The sequence below is a fragment of the Macaca nemestrina genome, chromosome 13, assembly GCF_043159975.1.
Source record: "Macaca nemestrina isolate mMacNem1 chromosome 13, mMacNem.hap1, whole genome shotgun sequence".
Lineage (NCBI taxonomy): Eukaryota > Metazoa > Chordata > Mammalia > Primates > Cercopithecidae > Macaca > Macaca nemestrina.
In genome coordinates, this window is record NC_092137.1 from 816,075 (window position 1) to 836,166 (window position 20,092).

The 20,092-nt window shown below is 39.0% G+C and overlaps 2 long non-coding RNA genes across 16 annotated transcripts in view; one reads left to right on the forward strand and one right to left on the reverse strand.

Annotated features, from left to right (window-relative positions):
* LOC105497549 (uncharacterized) overlaps positions 1-16,315 on the forward strand; it is a 28,909-nt gene extending 12,594 nt beyond the window's left edge. For 3 of the 8 annotated variants that reach the window (XR_011611355.1, XR_003021691.2, XR_003021690.2), the window contains 3 exons: positions 759-927; positions 4,396-15,587; positions 16,178-16,315. This is a non-coding gene — a long non-coding RNA (uncharacterized lncRNA). Of the gene's footprint in view, positions 1-758; positions 928-4,395; positions 15,611-16,177 lie in introns of all 8 variants that reach the window. The other 5 variants (XR_011611357.1, XR_011611358.1, XR_011611359.1 and 2 more) reach the window with 5 other exon arrangements.
* The window catches only part of LOC105497550 (uncharacterized), a 61,200-nt gene that overhangs the window by 7,293 nt on the left and 33,815 nt on the right, over positions 1-20,092 (reverse strand). For 4 of the 8 annotated variants that reach the window (XR_011611365.1, XR_011611363.1, XR_011611364.1 and 1 more), the window contains 2 exons: positions 7,750-19,870; positions 243-4,841 (listed from right to left, as the gene is read on the reverse strand). This is a non-coding gene — a long non-coding RNA (uncharacterized lncRNA). Of the gene's footprint in view, positions 1-242; positions 5,396-7,749; positions 19,871-20,092 lie in introns of all 8 variants that reach the window. The other 4 variants (XR_011611368.1, XR_011611366.1, XR_011611367.1 and 1 more) reach the window with 4 other exon arrangements.

The window sequence follows — 20,092 nt, forward strand, 5'->3', positions numbered from 1 at the left end:
CCAAGTGCAGCCTGCCAGGCCAAGCGGGCAAAAAGAGCTCAGCAGGCCAGAGCAAAACTCAGGCAAAGGCCCCACCAGCCACAGAGTGGATTTCCAGCCAGAAAAACGACACCCCCCCAAATCCCATAACAGTATCCAAGAAGATTCAGCAGGGCAGCTACACACTGTGCACCCCAGGCAGCGGCTCCTCCAACCTCCCACACTCACCCCAGGCAGCGGCTCCTCCAACCTCCCACACTCACCCCAGGTGGTGGCTCCTCCAACCTCTCACACTTAGGAGGAGCCCAGCAAGCTCTTCCTTAGGCTGAAGCCATCCTGACTCAAATCTGCGAAAGAATCGGGTATCTTGAGGGTGTTAAATCAAGTTTAGCCTAAAGCTGCCTCCTTAGAGATTTTAAGTTCAGCCTAAAGGTTTTTCTGCACATCATGAACATAACAAGGAGAGGTGTACGTAGACTGTAGCCTACACTTGTGCCAGCCACTGAGTTTCAGCCAATCAAATGTAGTCAACTGTTCGAACTGTGTTCAAATAAGACAGATAAGGCAAATGCTGAGCTATAACCAATCCAGCTGTTTCTGTCCCTCCCTTCCATTTTCTGTAGGTCACTTTCCCTTCAATGTCCATAAATCTTCTTCCACCGAATGGTTGTGCTGGAACCTCTGAACCTACTCTGGCTCAGAAGGCAGTCTGGTTCACAATTCATTCATTGCTCAAAGTCTTTTAAATTTAATTTGGCTGAAGTTTTTCTTTTATCAAGGATTACCCCACAGCAAGAGCCCCTACAGAAGCCCCCACGTCATGCTTGCCGTCTGCCTTCCATCTTTCTCAACAAAGAAGGAGACCAGATTTGGAATAGTGGAACACAATTTTTTAAAAGTTGGCAACTCCTGGAAGCCACTGTAGTGACTCAGAATCAACATTCTCAGGTAAGAAGCTCCGAGACTTAAGAGCGTGCTCTGCCCCCGTGATTTTTTGTGGAGGACTCCATCCCAGCACATCTGCATATATCCCATAATAATAGCTGACTTGTCCTGCATCTCACTTTTATCATGAGAAAAATCATAGTTACAGAGTAACGTATTTTCAACCACATCAGGAGATGACCTCCTCAGTAAATAGAAAGGGATTATAAATAAGAAATGGGAATTTGTATGTGAAATTGTATGCATGAAGATCACTGACTTTATGACAAAGGAAAGTCTGGAATTAGGTATTTACGGGGTTCTTTTCTTTTCTTCATTATGAAATTATGCTGCTTTGTTGAAGTTTGTTTTCAAGGACTTGGTCCTGGCTGTAGAAAACACATCAAAAATACACAAAACTTGATACCTTTTTTTCCGTCCAAATGCCTTCTTGGTCTTTTAATTAGACCTAACAAAATTGTAATGATTTCATTAGTGAAAAGAAAGAAATAAACCAGAAAGGCTGGGTTTCATTGCTCCTAGAGAGGGTAATCATTCCATGTGTGTTTTGTTCTGAGCTTTTAAATGTACCATCTTATCAGAAGATTGCTAAAATGACAAGTATTTTAAAAATAAATCAAATAAAACCATTTCGTAAAATGTAACAGACCATAAATATACTCCACATTGCGTCAATAGTTTGCTGTTTTAAAGCATGTGTGTTAAGTAATCACTGGTTTACTCCACTCTCTTCCATTGGCTGACAGAATATGCTGACTTTGTTTTTCTGTGCAAGATGTTTAACGTAGTGTGTGCTAATACCGACCTCCACTAGAGAGCCTAAACAAATAGACATAAGGAAGTTAAAACTTCTCTTTCTCTTGATTTTGAAGTTCTGTTTCCCATATAACTTATAGAAGCTTATTTTTATTTCCTTCACCTCTACAACTTTACAGTAAACTCAATTTCATCATTTTAAGAGTTCAGCCCCTCCTAATAATATCTCCTTCACACAACCATGCACAGCATTTATTCAAAAGGCTGCATAAAGCTGTTTTGTGAAAACTTTAGCTGACAAATGTCCTGAAATCACCATCTTCCATTTCCTGCTGGAGGGCTATGCTTTTCTCCTGCAATTTGGTGAGAGGGCCTTCTCTCTGCAGCCTCCTCCATTTACTTTAAGGGAGGGTCCAAGCTTCTATTATGTCTTACTTCATAGGGGTATTCAAATTCTTTATTCAATAGTAGTATTTTAAATTTTATTTTGCTTATGTATTTGGCTTTCACTAAAGAATATAAATGAAACAGACATTTATATATCTCTTTTAAATTCACTCTGGCATAGAAAAGAAAGTGAATTTAGAATTTTGGCAGGTCCTTAATGCCAGCTTTTCCCTCTTGCCAGGCTCACATTTCTAACGTAGTTGCCTTTTTTACCCCTTAGAAATCTATCACAAAAACACCCATGCTGTTTTTATAAAGGCTTATTTTTTTTGGCTTTATTTTCTACCATAATCAGAAGAAACACGGAGACTCTAGCTGTTTAAAAACCTGGGTCCTCGTTAGGGTTAGGGTTAGGGTTAGGGTTGGCCTAGGAAGGAGGGGAGAGAAAGCTGCCAGGAACAGGCTGCAAGATTCCTCCAAAGACCTTGATGTCCTGGTTAGGAAACCATGTGTTCCTATGACTTCCCATATAAACAGGATAAATGTTTGTTATCTATATGGCTGGGGCTTGTGTTCCAGGAGTGAGATTCAAGTTGCTTAGCATTTCCTAGAAAAGTGTTAGTCTGTTAGAAACAGGCATGAGAAGCCTGGTAATTATGTATTGATTACCAGCACTGCTGATCACATTGGAGGAAAGAAAACACTGTCTTCATCTTAAGTGGAATTTCCAAAGCAACCATGAGGAGTTCCTTATTGGAGCCATAAGAGTTTCAGAGATGATACATTTATTCCCAGGAAATGTATCAGACATGCATCTTCCAGCTTCTGTACATTATAAACTATGCAGAAAATGTCCAGTTGACTCAAATCCATGAAATGATCTTTTTTTATTTTATTATACTGTGACAGCTGTACATATTTCTCTTGTTTGCTTAAAGTTAATTTGATCCAGAAATTATTGATCAACATAAAGTTTATTTAGAAGATAATTTTATATGTTGATGTTCCTTAATTAATAAATGTTTTCAAAACTCAACAAAGGTATTGGCACCTTACATTTTGCATACAAACGTATAGTATGTTTTATAAGTGAAAATAAAAATAGAATATTATGCCAGAAATAAAGAAATTTTAAAATTATTAATTTAACTATTGATACACCCCTACAAACTGGACTTTTAAACTTTAATGTACTGTCTAGATTTAAGTTGGTAAAGTCTTACATGTTAAAAAATAATTGTGCTTATCAAACATTGATTATGAAACTACTTTCTCCTAAACCTTTTCTTAAATTTGGGAACGTAATTTAATGTTGGTTTATCACATCTGTTGTTTCAAAAATCACATTAGTTTTAGAAAAAAAGGATAATATGAACCAGAGGGAATAAAACTGTAAAGAAAAAATAAAGAGAGACGGGAGAGAGCCATAAACTGTTGTTCAAATCACTAGTGTGTGCCACTGAATTTACCCAATTCTCACATGCCTCCAAGGCATTGCCCTCATGACTGTCCTGCTGGCTCACGGGGAAGATCTCTCTCCTTCTCCACGCAACATTTGCCATTTTTGGGAAGTCAATGTCACCAGGAATCTAATTAGGCTATTTTTCTTTCTCAGACCCTTAACATTTTTCCCCAAGGTCAAAAATATTTTCTACTTTAAATGTCTTAAAATACATTTCCTGTCTTTCCCCATAAAGACTAAATCCCTGAGGGCTGATGTGGCCAGGGATGTAGTGAACGCTGGCCCTGGAGGGAAGAGGGGACGAGTCTGAGGAACAGAAACTGACTTTAAATCTCAAGGGGCTGAAGCTGGAGCTCCAAATGTGACCCCTAGAAGCATGGGTGAGTGAGAAAGAAGGGTTCCCTCAAAGAGAGGCTGAGACACAGCTGGGTGACCTCGGTCCTTGGTGAGCAGGCGTCATCTGCCTCTAGCTGGGCCACCAGCCAGTGTCAAATGGCTCCACTTTGGGGAAAGATGGTATCATATGGACCCCCCATTCTCTCTGCTATCATTTACACAAGCGTGTGACATTCACTCAGATGTCACCAAGCACACACAGAGACTGCACTGACTCCGCACAATCAGGACATTTAATATCAATAAAAATCAAACATCAGGAGATCAGAAATCAAACAAGGCTATCAGACAGACTTGACTTAACAACAATTGATAAATATGCTCAATAAATTATTTGACAAGATGGGAGATGTGTTCCCTATCTTGACATAATGATCATATGTTTGCGTCATAATAATCATTGACTAATAATGTCCAAAGCCTATTCGGGATGCCTTAGTTGCTAACCTGATGTTATTTTTCTGTTCCAGGACCCCATCCGGGATGCCACTGTGTATGCAGTTGTCACATCTCCCTAGACCCCTATCCGCTGGCAGTTTCTCAGATTTTCCTTGTTTTCAATGATTGGGATAGTTTTGAAGAGTAATGGTCAGGTATGCTGTAGAATTTCTCTCAGTTGGGGTTTTTCTGATGATCCGATTGGGATTATGGAATTTGGGGAAGAAGACCATAGAAGTAAAGTGCTATCTTTATTACACTCTGTCAAGGCACCTTTGGTCAATGACTCATCACTGTAGCACCCACCTCACTTGGCGGTCGTGGCCTCTGCCAGGTTTCTCCACAGGAAAGTTACTCCCTTGTCCCACTTTCCAGACTCACTGAAGCAAATTCACTATGCATGGCCTTCACTTATGCAGTGCGAGTTACACTCTCCTCCTTTAAGAGCATGGAGACTGCCACCTTATTTGGAATTCCTCTGCAAGGGAGATTTGTCTGTTAAATATTTACATATTTACCCATTTGTTCATATCACTATAAACTCATATTTATTTTATAAATTGGATTATGAACCAATGCTGCTTTTTGTTGTCATTATTGTTTAATCATTCCAGTTTCAGTTGCAGGCCAGATCTTTCCTTTGGCTCCTGTGGCCCTGACATGCCCCGGCAATGTGGCTGTTCATTTTTATTTTTTCAGCAGTTATTAATTTTCTAGCACTCCAAAGTGCCCCCAGCTTACCTTGTCTATTTCCTGTTCTACTCCTAGAATCCACAATTTCTCTGGGAAGCCCTGGTTCCTTTTACTGGAGATTAGCAATTGAAGCAAAGACCTGGGTATTTCATATTATCTTTGAAATTGGGATGTCATTGCCCTAGTGAGTGACAGAGCAGGAATCTACACATGTACATACATATTTCTATAAATATTTCTTTATGGAATCTATGTTGAGGTTCACATGGGTGCACACTGGTTTCTCCACTCCTAATCCATGTCCAGATGATCATTCTGGCCTTTCTTCTTTTCTTCTTCCTAAGGCGGAAGCTTAGATTATTAATTTTATATGTTTCCTTTTTTATGATGTGCACTTAATGCCATAAATTTCCCTGTTAAGTACTGCTTTCACTATATCCCTCAAATTTTGATAAGTTGTATTTTCAGTTTTATCTAGCTCAAAATATTTTAAAATTTCTCTTGAAAGGTCTTTGACTCATGTGTATTTAAGTGTGTACTGTTTAATCTCTAAATATTCGGGTTTTTTCTTTCCATCTATTGTTCTGCTACTGATTTGCAGTCAATTACAGTGTGATCTGGGAACATACTTTATATGCTGTGTATTCTCTGATATTTTTAAGGTGTGCTTTACAGTCCAGCATGTCGCCATCTTGGTTAATGTTCCGTGAGTGGGACAATGTGTATTCTACTATTGCTGCATGGAGTATTTTATAAACAGCAATTAGAGCAAGCTGATGGTTCTGTTCAAGTTCTGTTCAACTATGTCCTTATTGATTTTCTGCCTGCCATATCTCTTGATTACTGAACTGGAGGTGTTGAATTTTCCAGCTGTAGTAGTAGATTCGTCTCTCTATCTTTTCAGTCCTGTTGAGTGTTGATTCACATAATTTGATGCTCTGTTGTTAGGTATGTCCACGTTTACTGCTGCTATGCTTTACTGAAGAAGTGAACCACGTATCATGTAATGCCCCGATCTCTGAACATTTTTTCTTGTTCTGAAGTCACCTTTGTCCTAAGCTAATTTCTCTAGTCCAGTATTATTCTGATTAGTATTAGTATGGATTATCTTTTTCCATCCCCTGTGCATATGTTACATATACCTTTTGAAATTTTTCTACAGTTCTCGAATTCCTATTGTTGTAAAATTTTCAGTCATTTTTATTGTGAAGTTCCTATTGACATATTTTTAAGTCACTGACTCTTGGCAGAATCCATTCCACTGATGAGCCCATCAACAACATTCATTATTTCCTATTAGAGTGTTCTGATTTATAGCCTTTCTTTTTCATTCTTTCTTAGCATTTTTATCTCTTTGATTACATTGTCCAACTAATTTTGAGTATTGCCTTCTTTTGCTATGACAGCTTTTAACATATTATTCAGTTACTTTAAATACTCTAATACTTCTAAAATCCATGCAATATCTGAGTTCATTTTCATGTTTGTCTCTTTAGACTATTTTTTCTTACTTTCTAGCTTATCACATAGTATTTTATTTTGTCAAAAGCCAGATATAATTATCAGATAATAGAAACTGAGGCAAAAACATCTTTACTGTGAGATTCTATGTTAATCTGGCTAGGATCTGGATTGTGTTTGTTTTCTAACTATATATGCCAGATGCTTCATATTTCTCTTGTGCTTTTGTTTTTGTCTCATATTGTCTTGGGGATTCCCTAGAGACTTCTTCTTAAGTAAAGTATAAGATATGTACTTCTTTCCATTGTATTCCTCAATTGCCAATATGAGGAATATAAAGTGGTCACCAGCAAACAAAATAGAAACTACCATAAGAGGAAACAATGAATGAGTTTATGTCAATATATTTACATTTGAATAAAACAATTTCCTAGGCAGACATCACACATCAAAATTATACAAGAATAAATAGAAAATTTGAATAGATACCTAGCTCTTAAAGACACAGAAGCTGTTATTAAAACCTTACTGCAATGTAGACTCATGTGTCAGATGGCTTCATTGATAAATTCTTCCAAACTTTTACTAAATAAATAACCAAGACTATCATTGATGGGCACTTGGGTTGGTTCCAAATCTTTGCTATTGTGAATAGTGCTGCGATAAACATATGTGTGCATGTGTCTTTATAGTAGAATGACTTATAAACCTTTGAGTATATACTCAGTAATGGGATTGCTGGCTCAAATCATATTTCTAGATAAAGAAAAAGTGGCACATATACACCATGGAATACAATGCAACCATAAAAAAGGATGAGTTCATGTCCTTTGCAGAGACATGGATGAAGCTGGAAACCATCATTCTCAGCAAACTGAGAATTCTCAGCAAAACCAAGACTATATCAATTCTTCATGGTAAAATGAAAAATATAGAATTCATTGCAATGGGTTTTATGATACCAGTATTACCTTGATTCACAAATCTGACAATATGGATTACTGGACAATTTATATCTTAAATGTGGATTCAAATATGACAAACAAATATAAGTAAAATGGGTTCCTTGATATATAAAATAGATAAATATAAAAACTGAGTTTATATTAACATATTTTTATATATTAAGAAAATAAAATAAAAATTAGGTAAATGATAAAAACATTTTTGATAAAATTCAATATTTATTAATTATTTTTAAATACCTTGTAAAAATTTGCTATAAAAATTACCTTCTTTCTCTGAAAAATGGTATCACTGGAGCCCAAAACAAATCTTAGATCCAATATTAATATATTAAAAACTTCTATCTTCAGATCATGAATAAGAAAAAGATATTTATTATTAACAATTTTAGTCAACATTTTATAGGAGTTTCTTGTCAGTGAAATAAGGCATATAAATACATGGTAAAATGTTTTAAGTAAAGAAATACATGTATCTTCATTTACAGATAACACATGGTTATAAAAGTAATTTTCTATAAATTATCAAATTTAATAATTTAGGTGAGTTAGGCTTGCTGAATACAATGTCACTATACAAAAATTATTTTCTAGCACTTAATATAAGAAATTTTTAATCATGCTATTTACCATAGTATCAAAAGTTATCAAATATCTAGAAAACAATCTAAATATGTGTAACACCTCTATACCAAAATTATAAAAAGATTATTGAGAGAAGTGGGTGACGACCTAAACAAATGAAAGAACATACCATTTTCTCAAATTAGAGGAAGTAATATTGTGAGAGTAAAAATTCTCCTTATATTCCAGTTGGCTATTTTTATTTGTGTGTTGATGACAGACATGCTAATATAAGATTTATGTAGAAACAGAAAGAAACAAGAATAGCAAAAAATTTTGAGGAAGAGCAAAGATAAGAATATACATTGCCCAATATCAAGATTTATTGGAAAAGTAAGTTCATATGACAGTGTGGCACTAGTGAAAGGGATTAAAAACAGATCGATGAAGAGTCAGGAGAAAAGAAAGCACACAGGGAAACTTCATCTAAAACAAAGCTGGCCATTTCACAATATTTATTCTATCCATCCATGAGAATGTGATGTATTTCAATTTGTGTCATTTATGATTTCTTTCAGCAGTGTTTTGTAGTTTTCCTTGTAGAGGTCTTTGACCATACTGCCAAAAGCAATCTACAGATTCAATGCAATCCCCATCAAAATACCAACATCATTCTTCACAGAATTAGAAAAAACAATTTTAAAATTCATTTGGTACCAAAAAGAGCCCACGTAGCCAAAGCAAGACTAAGCAAAAAGAACAAATCTGGAGGCATCACACTACCTGATTTCAAACTATACTATAAGGCCATAGTCACCAAAACAACATGGTACTGGTATAAAAATAGGCACACAGACCAATCGAACAGAATAAAGAACCCAGAAATAAGCCCACATACTCACAGCCAACTGATCTTTGTCAAAGAAAACAAAATCATAAAGTAGGGAAATATAATGACCTGAAACTAAATACAAGACCTGAAACTATAAAAATTCTAGAAGATAACATTGGAAAACCCCTTCTAGACACTGGCTTAGGCAAGGATTTAATGACCAAGAACCCAAAAGTAAATGCAATAAAAACAAAGATAAATAGTTGGGATTTAACTAAAGAGCTCTTGCACAGCAAAAGGAACAGTCAGCAGAGTCAACAGACAGCCCACAGAGTGGAATCTTCACAATCTATACATCTGACAAAGGACTAATATCCAGAATCTACAACAAACTCAAAGAAATCAGTAAGAAAACAACAAACAATTCCATCAAAAAGTGGGCTATTGGCTGGGTGCAGTAGCTCATGCCTGTAATCCTAGCACTTTGGGAGGCCAAGGCAGGTGGATCATTTGAGTTCAGGAGTTTGAGACCAGCCTGGCCAACATGGTGAAACCCTGTCTCTACTAAAAATACAAAAAAATTATCCAGGCGTGGTGGTGTGTGCCTGTAGTCCCAGCTACTTGGGAGGCTGAGACAGGAGAATCACTTGAACCCGGGAGGTGGAAGTTGCAGTGAGCTGAGATCGCACCACTGTACTCCAGTAGCCTGGGCGACAGAGCAAGACTCTGTCTCAAAAAAAAAGGGGGCTATTAGAGAAATCCAAATCAAAACCACAATGAGATACCACCTTACATCAGTTAGAATGGTGATCATTACAATCATTAAAAAGATAGGAATCAACAGATGCTGGCAAGAATGTGGAGAAATAGGAATGCTTTTACACTGTTGGTGGGAGTGTGAATTAGTTCAACCATTGTGGAAGACAGTGTGGCGATTCCTCAAGGATCTAGAACCAGAAATACCACTTGACCCAGCAATCTCGTTACTGAGTATATACCCAAAGGATTATAAATCATTCTAATATAAAGACACATGCACACATATGTTTACTGCAGCACTATCCACAATAGCAAAGACTTGGAACCAACCCAAATGTCCATCAATGATAGACTGGATAAAGAAAATGTGATACATATACACCATGGAATACTATGCAGCCATAAAAAAGGATGAGTTTATGTCCTTTGCAGGGACATAGACGAATCTGGAAGCCATTACCATCAGCAAACTAACACAGGAACAGAAAACCAAACACTGCATGTTCTTACTCATAAGTGTGAGTTGAACAGTGAGAACACATGGACACAGGGAGGGAAACATCACACACCAGGGTCTGTCATTGGGTGGGAGGCAAGGGGAGGGAGAGCATTAAGACAAATACCTAATGTATACAGGGCTTAAAACCTAGATGACAGGTTGATAGGTGCAGCAAACCACCATGGCACATGTATACCTATCTAACAAATATGCACATTCTGTACATGTATACCAGAACTTAACGTAAAATAAAAAATAAATACATAAATGAGTCATTTCTGAAATTCTGAAAAATACAAAAGTGGACTGAGGAAATGAATAGACAATTCTCAAAGGAAGATGTACAAATGGCCAACAAACATATGAAAAAATGCTTAACATCACTAATGATCAGGGAAATGCAAATTAAAACTACAATGCGATACCACCTTACTCCTGCAAGAATGGACATAATCAAAAAATTAAAACACAGTAGATATTGGCATGGATGTGGTGATTAGGAAACACCTCTACACTGCTGATGGGAATGTAAAATAGTACAGCCACTATGGTAAACAGTGTGGAGATTCCTTAAATAACTAAAAGTAGAACTACCATTTGATCCAGCGATCCCATTACTGGGTGTCTACCCAGACGAAAAGAAGTCATTATATCAAAAATATACTTGCATACACATTTTATAGCAGCACAATTTGCAATTGGAAAATCTTGGAACCAACCCAAATGGCCATCAATCAATGAGTGGATAAAGGAACTGCAGTATATATATATGATGGAATACTATTCAGCCATAAAAAGGAAAGAATTAATGGGATCTGCAGCAACCTGGATGAGATCAAAGACTATTATTGTAAGTGAAGTAACTCAGGAATGGAAAACTAAACATCATATGTTTTCATTGATATGTGGGAACTAAGCTATGAGGTCTCAAAGGCATAAGAATGATACAATGAACTTTGGAGACCTGGGGGGAAAGAATGGGAAGGGGATGAGGGATAAAAGACTACAAATAGAGTGCAGTGCCTACTGCTCAGGTTATGGGCGCACCAAAATCTCACAAACCACCACTAAAAAACTTACTTACATAACCAAATACCATGTGTACCCCAACAACCTATGGAAAAATAAAATAAAATAAATAAATAAAACAAAGCTGGCACTGTGCAACAAAAAAGGAAAGGCTTTTGGGTGAGTGGTGCTGGATCAAATGGAAGTACACAGTGAAATAAATAAAATATAGATGGATTGTAGATCTAAATGTGAGATGTAAAACTATCGCACTACCAGAAGATAATGAAATATACTCTCCTATGTTATTAGGAGGGAAAAATCTTAAATGGATTAAAAAGCTTTGGCTATAAAGAAAAAGGAATTTGTATTGATCAAAGACCCCACTAAGTTTGTTTGTTTAAAAAGTCACCAATGAAAAGAAAACATTTGCAATACCCATGACTATCAAGGGAATCATTACAGTAATAATAACAATAATATTTATAAATTAAGAAAGAAAAGTGTCAATAAAAGGGCAAAAAGCATGAACAGGCAACTCACCAAAGGATGTCTCCAAATAACCAATGAATAAATGAAGTTGTTCAATCCCATTGACCGTTAGGAGAAGGACAATTGAAACAATATGAAACAAAATTACATTCCACCAGAAATGCTCTATTAATATTGTTGACCACACGAAGTGCAGGTGAGGGTGTGAGCAGCTTGCACTATCAAAGCCTGCTGCTGAGAGCGTCAGCTGGGTCACTTCTCTGTGAAACTCTGCCATTCTCTCTTGAATCCCAACATACACATATCACCTAGAGTTTCTACTACTAGGTGGATACCCAACCAATAGTCATACACACAGAGAAAGCTTTTGGTATGAGGTAGCATTAAAGTGAAATTGCAGTAATTATTCCCTGTGGTTTGAGGTTGAGAGAATAAACACTTACAGAAAAGAGCTGTATTTCCCTGAAACCAAGCAAGGATTCCACCTGACTTGATATAGAGTGAGAACCAACCCAAGAGAGTGCAGTGATCGCAGAGAGCATGCAGGAGGCCCATCTGAAGATCTGCGGGTGACAATGGGAGGAGGTGAGCAGTGAAATGTAAATCTGTTTTGGGGAATTTCCTGGCTTCTTGCTTCTGCCTTTATCACTTCACTCCTGAATCTTCTCTAAGGTCTTGAGGCCTCTACGGTCATCATGCAGTTATGACACTCAGCTGACTCCACCATGCAGGGGCACTCAGCCTTCCGATGAAGGCTCCTCCTTCTCTACTCCTGGTTTTGTGGTATTTACTTCCCAGCCCTTCTTCCGCCTTCCAGGCCCTCTGTTTGCTTACCCAGCACACAGGGCTTACTTGGTCAGAACTGGAACTTCTCAGCACTCCCTCTAGTACCTTTTTCCTCCTGGGACTTTCTTCTCTGATAACCTCATCCAGGCCCTTCTCTTCAATTACCACCTTGGTGCACAAATTTGTATCTTCAACCAGACCTCTGCTGTGCAGCCCAGAGGCAGTGTATGCACCCAGTGGTCTCACAGCCACTCAGCTCTTGGTCCCCACCCTCAATCCACAGACTTGGGTGAGTCTCCATGAACCCCTCTCAATGCCAGGGCCACTGTCCACCACACTGTGCAAACCTTAGCACTTCACAGCATGCAGTTACAGTATTTATAATTTGTTCATTTGTTTTTTTGTTTAATTCTGTCTTTACTGGACTGTAAATGCTGTTATTGTTGGACTTATTCTGACTTGGCCAATATTGTATCCCTGGGACGTAGCAGGCATTCAGCACAGTTGCTGAATAACTAAATAAATAAGTGGATAATAAATCATGAGTTAATTGATTTTTCCCATCATGACAATGGCAGAATGTATTTCCCCTTGTTCAGGAAGTTGGGCTCTGCAGGCTTCATCCCACGGATGTAATCTTCTCCCCTCCCTCTCCTGGGGTCACTGTGGTGACTTCTGCTTGCTCTGCTCCGCCGAAATGCACCCCTAAAAGTCACTCCCATTGCTGTGGAAGCCTCCTGTCCAGCTCTGGTCTCCTGATCACTTGGCCATGTCTAGAATGTACAGCTCCTATCTACTGATTTCTAATTCACTACCAGGATAATTTTCGTCTTGTTCTTCCGTCGTCACTGTCAACAATTAAAATCAGTTATTTTTCCATGCAGAAAATATAAATTTTCTTACATTTTACCATTATTTTTACATTAGCTCTTTCATGCTACTACATTTTTACTTTTTCAAAACATATTTAGAAGAAAATTTGAGGAGATAGGTACTTTCTGAACTCAATCGTACCCATAGGTTTTCTTTTCTCAACAGAGTGAAGGATCATTTAATTTCTCTGGCTCTTTCAATGGGCTAGCTGAGAAATTTATAAACTGATAGTGGAATTTCTTAAAGACATTCTAGATAACAAGGGAAACATCATGTTTAATGTGGCAGGAATTCAGCCCCTGAAACATTAACAAATCACCAGCTGAATCTTATCATAGAAAAAGATTTATTTTTCAGACAGTTTTGAGAGGTATCTAAAATTCAATATGTGTGCTGAACCTTCGAATGCTTTTGAAGGAGTTTGCCTGCTGAAAAGCTAAATAGCATCAGACTTAAAAGCGTGTTTCTCCTGACATCAGGATGTCGGCTGATACTAGCCAGAATGAAATGTGTTCTTTTCCTCCATTTTCAGTCTATCGGCAAGACTTGAGAAAATCGCAGTGACCTTTCTGCCTTCAGCTACCTCCCTTTGTCCTGTCTCTTTGCAATCACGTGTTTTTTTCCAATATGTGATTCCAATAATTACATCTTCAGTGTTGCTGAAGCAATTTGACAAATAGTAAGTACAATGTTCATTTCATAAGGATAGTTTGGCATCATGATTTCTAATGATAAATACAACATAAAGTTTCTAAAATGCTGATGAAAACATAAAATCTAAGGCTATTTCATGCCAGATAACTAGAGCATTAATCATCCAGTTAAAGATATGTGTATGCATAGATAAATATGCTTAAGGTGCGCGTCCCTTCAACAGGCCCAAATATTTACGTGCCTGTATTACAAGCTGTTCATTCATAGATCACAGAATGCTCAGTTCTTGAAAACTAGTGGTGGAAAGGACATCAGTTAAACTCATTCTGACCTGGCTTTGAATCTCATTTTTGCAGCTTATGGGCTTCTGTTATCTTGTAGGAACAATGAGAGTCCTCCGGGGAAGATCTTCCTCCTCTGGATCCCCTACGCAGAGCCCGTATGACCCTGAGTGGGTGGGTGCACACTGTGAGCCCTGAGTGGGTGCACACACGCGTCTCACACGCAAACGAGTCCATGAAGGAAAAGCCTGGACTGAGCTCCGAGTCCTGCCTGGGAGCTGCTCGTGGCTTCCGGGGCAGGCAGGAATCTCCAAGCCTCCTCCTGGGTGATGGGGAGAGGCCAGTCAGCTTCTAACTGCAAATCACGGGTGAGAACGACCACAGTTTCAGATCCCAGAACGGGGTTTTCTTAGCACAAGCAGCGCCTAGCACAGTGCCAAAAGCCAAGTCGAGGTGATGAGCCTCGGGCGGGGGTTTGAGGGGAGACGGTGCAGGGAACCCAAAGTACCAGACGGGGCCATGTCCCCTGAGCAAAACCTGGAATGGAGACAGCAGCTTTGGCCTGGCGCAGCCTGTGGCTGAGCCCCGCTGGAGAGATACGGGGCTGTGTGTCGCGGCTCTGGACGGAAATCCTCTTTCCTCCCTTCCTGGCTCGGTCTTTCTTCCAGACGGCGCTGGGCCTGCTGCTGTGTCGTCTCACATGAGTGGCAGTGTCTGTTCTGAGGCGTCTTCCTGTTCGTCCTTCCTGTCAGCCCTGAGCATTCCTTTACCATCAGCAGATTCCATACTGCATTTTTATACACACTGTCGTGTAAAATACACACATTGCCCATTTTAACAATTTTGAAGTGCACTGTTCAGTAACAATAAGCACATTCACGCTGTGGTGCCGCGGACACCTCTTCCATCTCCAGAACGGTCCACCTTCTCCCCCGGAAACGCCGCACCCGTTAAACGACAGCGCCCCCTGCCGCCCCGCAGCCCGGAAGCCCTCGCTTTACCTTCAGTCTCTGGAAACTTCACTGCTGTAGATTCCTCGCAGACGTGAAATCCTGCAGCGTTTGTCTTTTTGTGACTTGGCATAATGTTTTCCATGTTTTTGGGTTGAAGCCATGTGGAAGCAGGTGCCAGCATTGCCCTGCTTTTTAAGGCTGGATAACATTTCACCATCTGTGTGCCCCACACCGTGTTTACTCGTTCATCCAGCAATGGCTTCTGGGTTGATTCCAGGTTTCCACTATTCTGCGTGATGCTGCCAGGAGCAGTGGTGCACGGACCCCTCCTATCTGAATCCCAGTCTTCGTTTTTCATTTCTGTTTGTTAGAATATACCCAGAAGTGGAATCGCTGGTCATATGGTAATTCTGTTTAGTTTTTTGAGGTAATTCTGTTTAGTTTTTAGTCTCTTCTGCTATTTTTGAGGAGTCTTCACACAGTTCTCCCCAGTGACCACACTATTATATTCCTCTCCATAGAGTACTCCATAGTGACCACACTATATTATATTCCTCTCCATACAGTTATCACAGTGACCACACTATATTATATTCCTCTCCATACATTTCCCTACAGTGACCGTGCTATGTTATATTCCTCTCCATACAGTTCTCCATAGTGAACACACTATGTTATATTCCTCTCCATATACTTCTCCACAGTGACCAACTATATTATATTCCTCTCCATACAGTTCCCCACAGTGACCAACTATATTATATTCCTCTTCACACAGTTCCCTTAGTGACTGCACTGTATTGTGTTTCTACCATGAATGCTTAATTGTCCTGATTCCTCCACAACCCAACAAATGCTTGTTATTTTATGTTTTGTCTGTATGTTTTTAAACATTAGCTGTCTTACTGGGTATGAAAATTTGTGTGTGTGTGTGTGGGTGTGTGTGAAGTATATTTATATCATATTTTCATTGCTTTTTTTCCTACCCTAATAGATTGAAGCTCAAATTCAAGAATCATCTCCATGTGTACCTGCCATAGACCGAATGTGTCCCCTAAATCCACAGTTGGAAACCTAATGGTCAAAGTGATGGTATTGGGAGGTGTGGGACATTTGGGAGGTGATTAGGTTTTGCAGGTGGAGCCTCATGAATCATCATGATAAGATTAGTGCCCTTATGAAAGGGACCCAGAGAGTACCCCGTCTCTTCTGCTATGTGAGGACACAGGAAAAAGGCACTGTCCGGAAACCAGAAAGCGGCCCTCACCCGACAGCAGATGCACCACCGTCTCGATCTCGAACCTCCGGCCTCCAGAACTGGGAGAACAGGCCATCTCGTTTATGGAATTTTCTTAGAGAAGCTCAAATTCACTAAGACAGTGTTCTCACACATTGCTTATGCATTAGCCCAAGGACTGGCACTTAATGTACATTTTGCTGAATGACCTGACATAAAATGGAAGGCAAATTTATCCTGTGATGACTTAGGTGTACTGAGAATATAAAGACCTGTAATTCTGATGAAAGTAGTCAAAGTAATATATCTTTTACACGTGATGATGTAAGCATTTATGACAAAAAATTTCAAGAACATGAGAGTAGACAGAAGCATAGTAAACTCCTATGTGTCTAACTCCAGCTTTAGCAACTATCAGCTTGTGTCCGGAGTGGTTGTATCTACATTTTCACAGCCCCAAAAGGATATTTTTAGGCCAAGGAAGAGAGACCTCCTTCCGTGGTTAGCTGAGTGTTTTTATAATATTGAATTTTGTCAAATGTTTTTTCTACATCAAGATTATTATTTTCTTCTTTTTTTAATGTAATGTGTTACATTCATCGATTTTCTGAGGCTGAACCTCACTTGCATTTCTGGCATCTATCACACTTGTGCAGGGTGTATAATCCCTTTAACATGTTGTTGAACTTGGATTGCTGCCTTTGTTGTTGTAGAGTTTACGAGTATTTACATTAAGAGACACTGGTTGGCAGTTTTCTTTTCCTGTTGTGTCTTGTCTTGCTTTGGTGTTAGTGTAATGATGGCTTCACAAGATGGGTTAGGAAGTGTTCTCTCCTTGGGTGTATTTTGGAAGGAGAGTACTTTGTTTTGAGGATTGGTATTATTTCAATGATTTCTAGAACTAGCCAATAAAGCCATCTGGTCCTGGCCTTTTGCTTATTGAGGAATTTTTGAAGACTGAATCAATTTGTTTACTCTTTATAGGTCTGTTCAGATTTTTATTTCTTCTTGAGTGGGGCTTGGTAATTTCTGTCCCCAGGACTCTTTCCATTTCCCAAGGTCACCTAATTTGTTGGCATACAACAGTTTCCAGCATTCTCTTATGATCCTTTCAACATCTGTAAGGGTTGTAGTAATGTACCCACTTTTATTTCTGAATTTGGCTATTTACACCATCTCTCCTTTTTTAGTCAATGAGTTAAGGGTTTGACAGTTTTGTTTATTCAAAAAAATGTAGTGTTTGGTTTTATTGATTCTATTTTTTTTCTCTCATCTACTATGATGATCACCATTGTAACCTTCAGCATCTCCACACCTCTGGTAACTTTGGGTTTAGTTTGCTCTTCTTTTGCTAGTAAGGTTAGGCTACCAACTGAGATCTTTTATTTTTTTTAACTTTAGGCCTCTTTACCTATAAATCTCCTTTTGAAGGTTGCTTTCTTTTCAGATCATAAGTTTTAGTAAACCTTGGTTTTGTTTGCATTTATCTCAAAGTACTTTCTAATTTCCCTTGCAATTTTTTTTTTCTTTTACAAATTAGTTGCTGAGGAGTGTGTTGCTTAATTTTTATATGTTTGTAAATTTCTTCATTCTATTGGTGATCAGAGAAAAGGCTCTGTATGAATTCAGTCTTTTCACATTTGTCGAGGCTTGTCTCACAGACTAACATCTGTTCTATCCTGGAGAATGTTCCGTGTGCACTTGAGATGAATGTCGGTTCTACAGCTGGTGGGTGGAGTTTTCTGCAGGCGGCGTCTAGGTCATTACCACTCCTCTGAATATTGTTCTTGTCATTACTGAAGTGAACATTGACATTTTTATGAGCTCTCCTTTCCATTCTGTCAATGTTTTCTTCATATAGTGTGGGGTTTTCTGTTTGATGTATATTTGCTTTTAATTTTTCTATCTTCTAGATCAATAAGCCGTTTTATCAATTATTCTTCATCTCTTGTGACCCTTTTTGACTTAAAGTCTGTTTTTCAGGTCCTGGTGTTGCCCCCCAGCTCTTTCCCGGTATCTTCTGCAGGACGGCTTCTCCGCCATCCCCCTCACCCTACCTATTCCTTTGGCTCTAAAGAAAATCTTGTGATTATTAGGTCATTTTAAAAATTTTGCCAAGTTTGTACCTTAGCCAGTGAGTTTGATGCTTCTATGTTTAAAGTAATTGACGACAAGAAGGATCTTCTGCCATTTTTCTATTTGTTTTCATGTCTTCTTTGTTGTTCATGATTCCCCTTATACAGCCTTATTTTTGTATTTGATTGACATACTCTACTCCTTTGATCCTTGACTAATTTCCCGTCTGTATACACTTTTTAGTTATTTTCTTTATGTTTACCTTTGACATTAGAATTAACATTCTAATCTTACAGCAATCTATTTTGAATTGATCCAGCATAGCTTCAGAAGCAGATAGACTCTGCTCCTACACAGCTCTACACCCTGATGTTACTGTCACAAAGGATGCCCTTGTGTGGTGTATCCCCTCCCCGGTTTTAGTAATAGCTGGACAGACAAGATCATGGCAGAAAGAGGTACATGTGTAAATGGTGCTGGCTCCACATAATTCTTGCTTTATATTCTAAAACCTAATTCCAGAGAAACATTTTTACAAAGCATTGCATGGCTTTGGGTTTCGATGGAGCCACATCTAGTTCATCTCCACACTCTGGGCACCTGTATCACCAGGGGTCCAGAATGTGCAGCTGCTTCTCTAGTCTCTAAAACTCTCATCTATGCTTTTCAAGTTATGTAGGAAAGAAAAGAGGGAGTTACAAACAAAAATACAATGATGTTGGCCTTTTTTTTTTTTTTTTTTTTTTTTTTGAGACCTGAGTCTTACTCTCTCGCCCAGGCTGGAGTGCAGTGGTGTGATCTCAGCTCATTGCAACCTCCACCCTCCGAGTTTAAGCGATTCTCCTGCCTCAGCCTCCCAAGTAGCTGGGATTCCAGGCGCCTGCCACCAATCCCAGCTATTTTTTTGTATTTTTAGTAGAGACGGGGTTTCACCATCTTGGCCAGGCTGGTCTTGAACTCCTGACCTCGAGATCCACCTGCCTCGGCCTCCCAAAGTGCTGGGATTACAGGCGTGAGCCACTGTGCCCGGCCAATGCTGGCTTTTATATTTACCAATATGATTACTTTACCAATGTTATCTTTTTTGTATGGCTTTGAGCTACTCATTTATTCTTTAGCAATTTGGAAGAAACTTGCAACACACAGGATAAAATAGATTGTGTTACTGACAAAATCTCCAAAATGTTAGTGCCTTTAAAAATAAATTTGCTCTGTCTCTTACCACATGTGCGCTGTGGGTCAGGAGGAGGCTCTGTGCATTTCCCTCCTCAGGGCAGCGGGCTGTGGAATGCAATACCGTTGGATGAAACGCTCTGTGGATTTGCACTGTGCAACATGGCAGCCTCGAGCCACATATGGCTCTGAGCGTTTGACCTGTGACAAATACAACCGAGAAACAGAATGTTTAATTCTATTTCATTTTAATTAATTTAAAGTTAAATAGCCACATGTGGCTGGTTTCTCCCATACTGGACTGCAAAGGTCTAGAACGTGTCTGGTGTCTTGATGAGACAAAGAACTCCACTCTTGCTGGTTTCTTCCCAGCCATGACAGAGTTCACTTTTCACTAAGGCAAGTCACACGCCCTTGTACAAC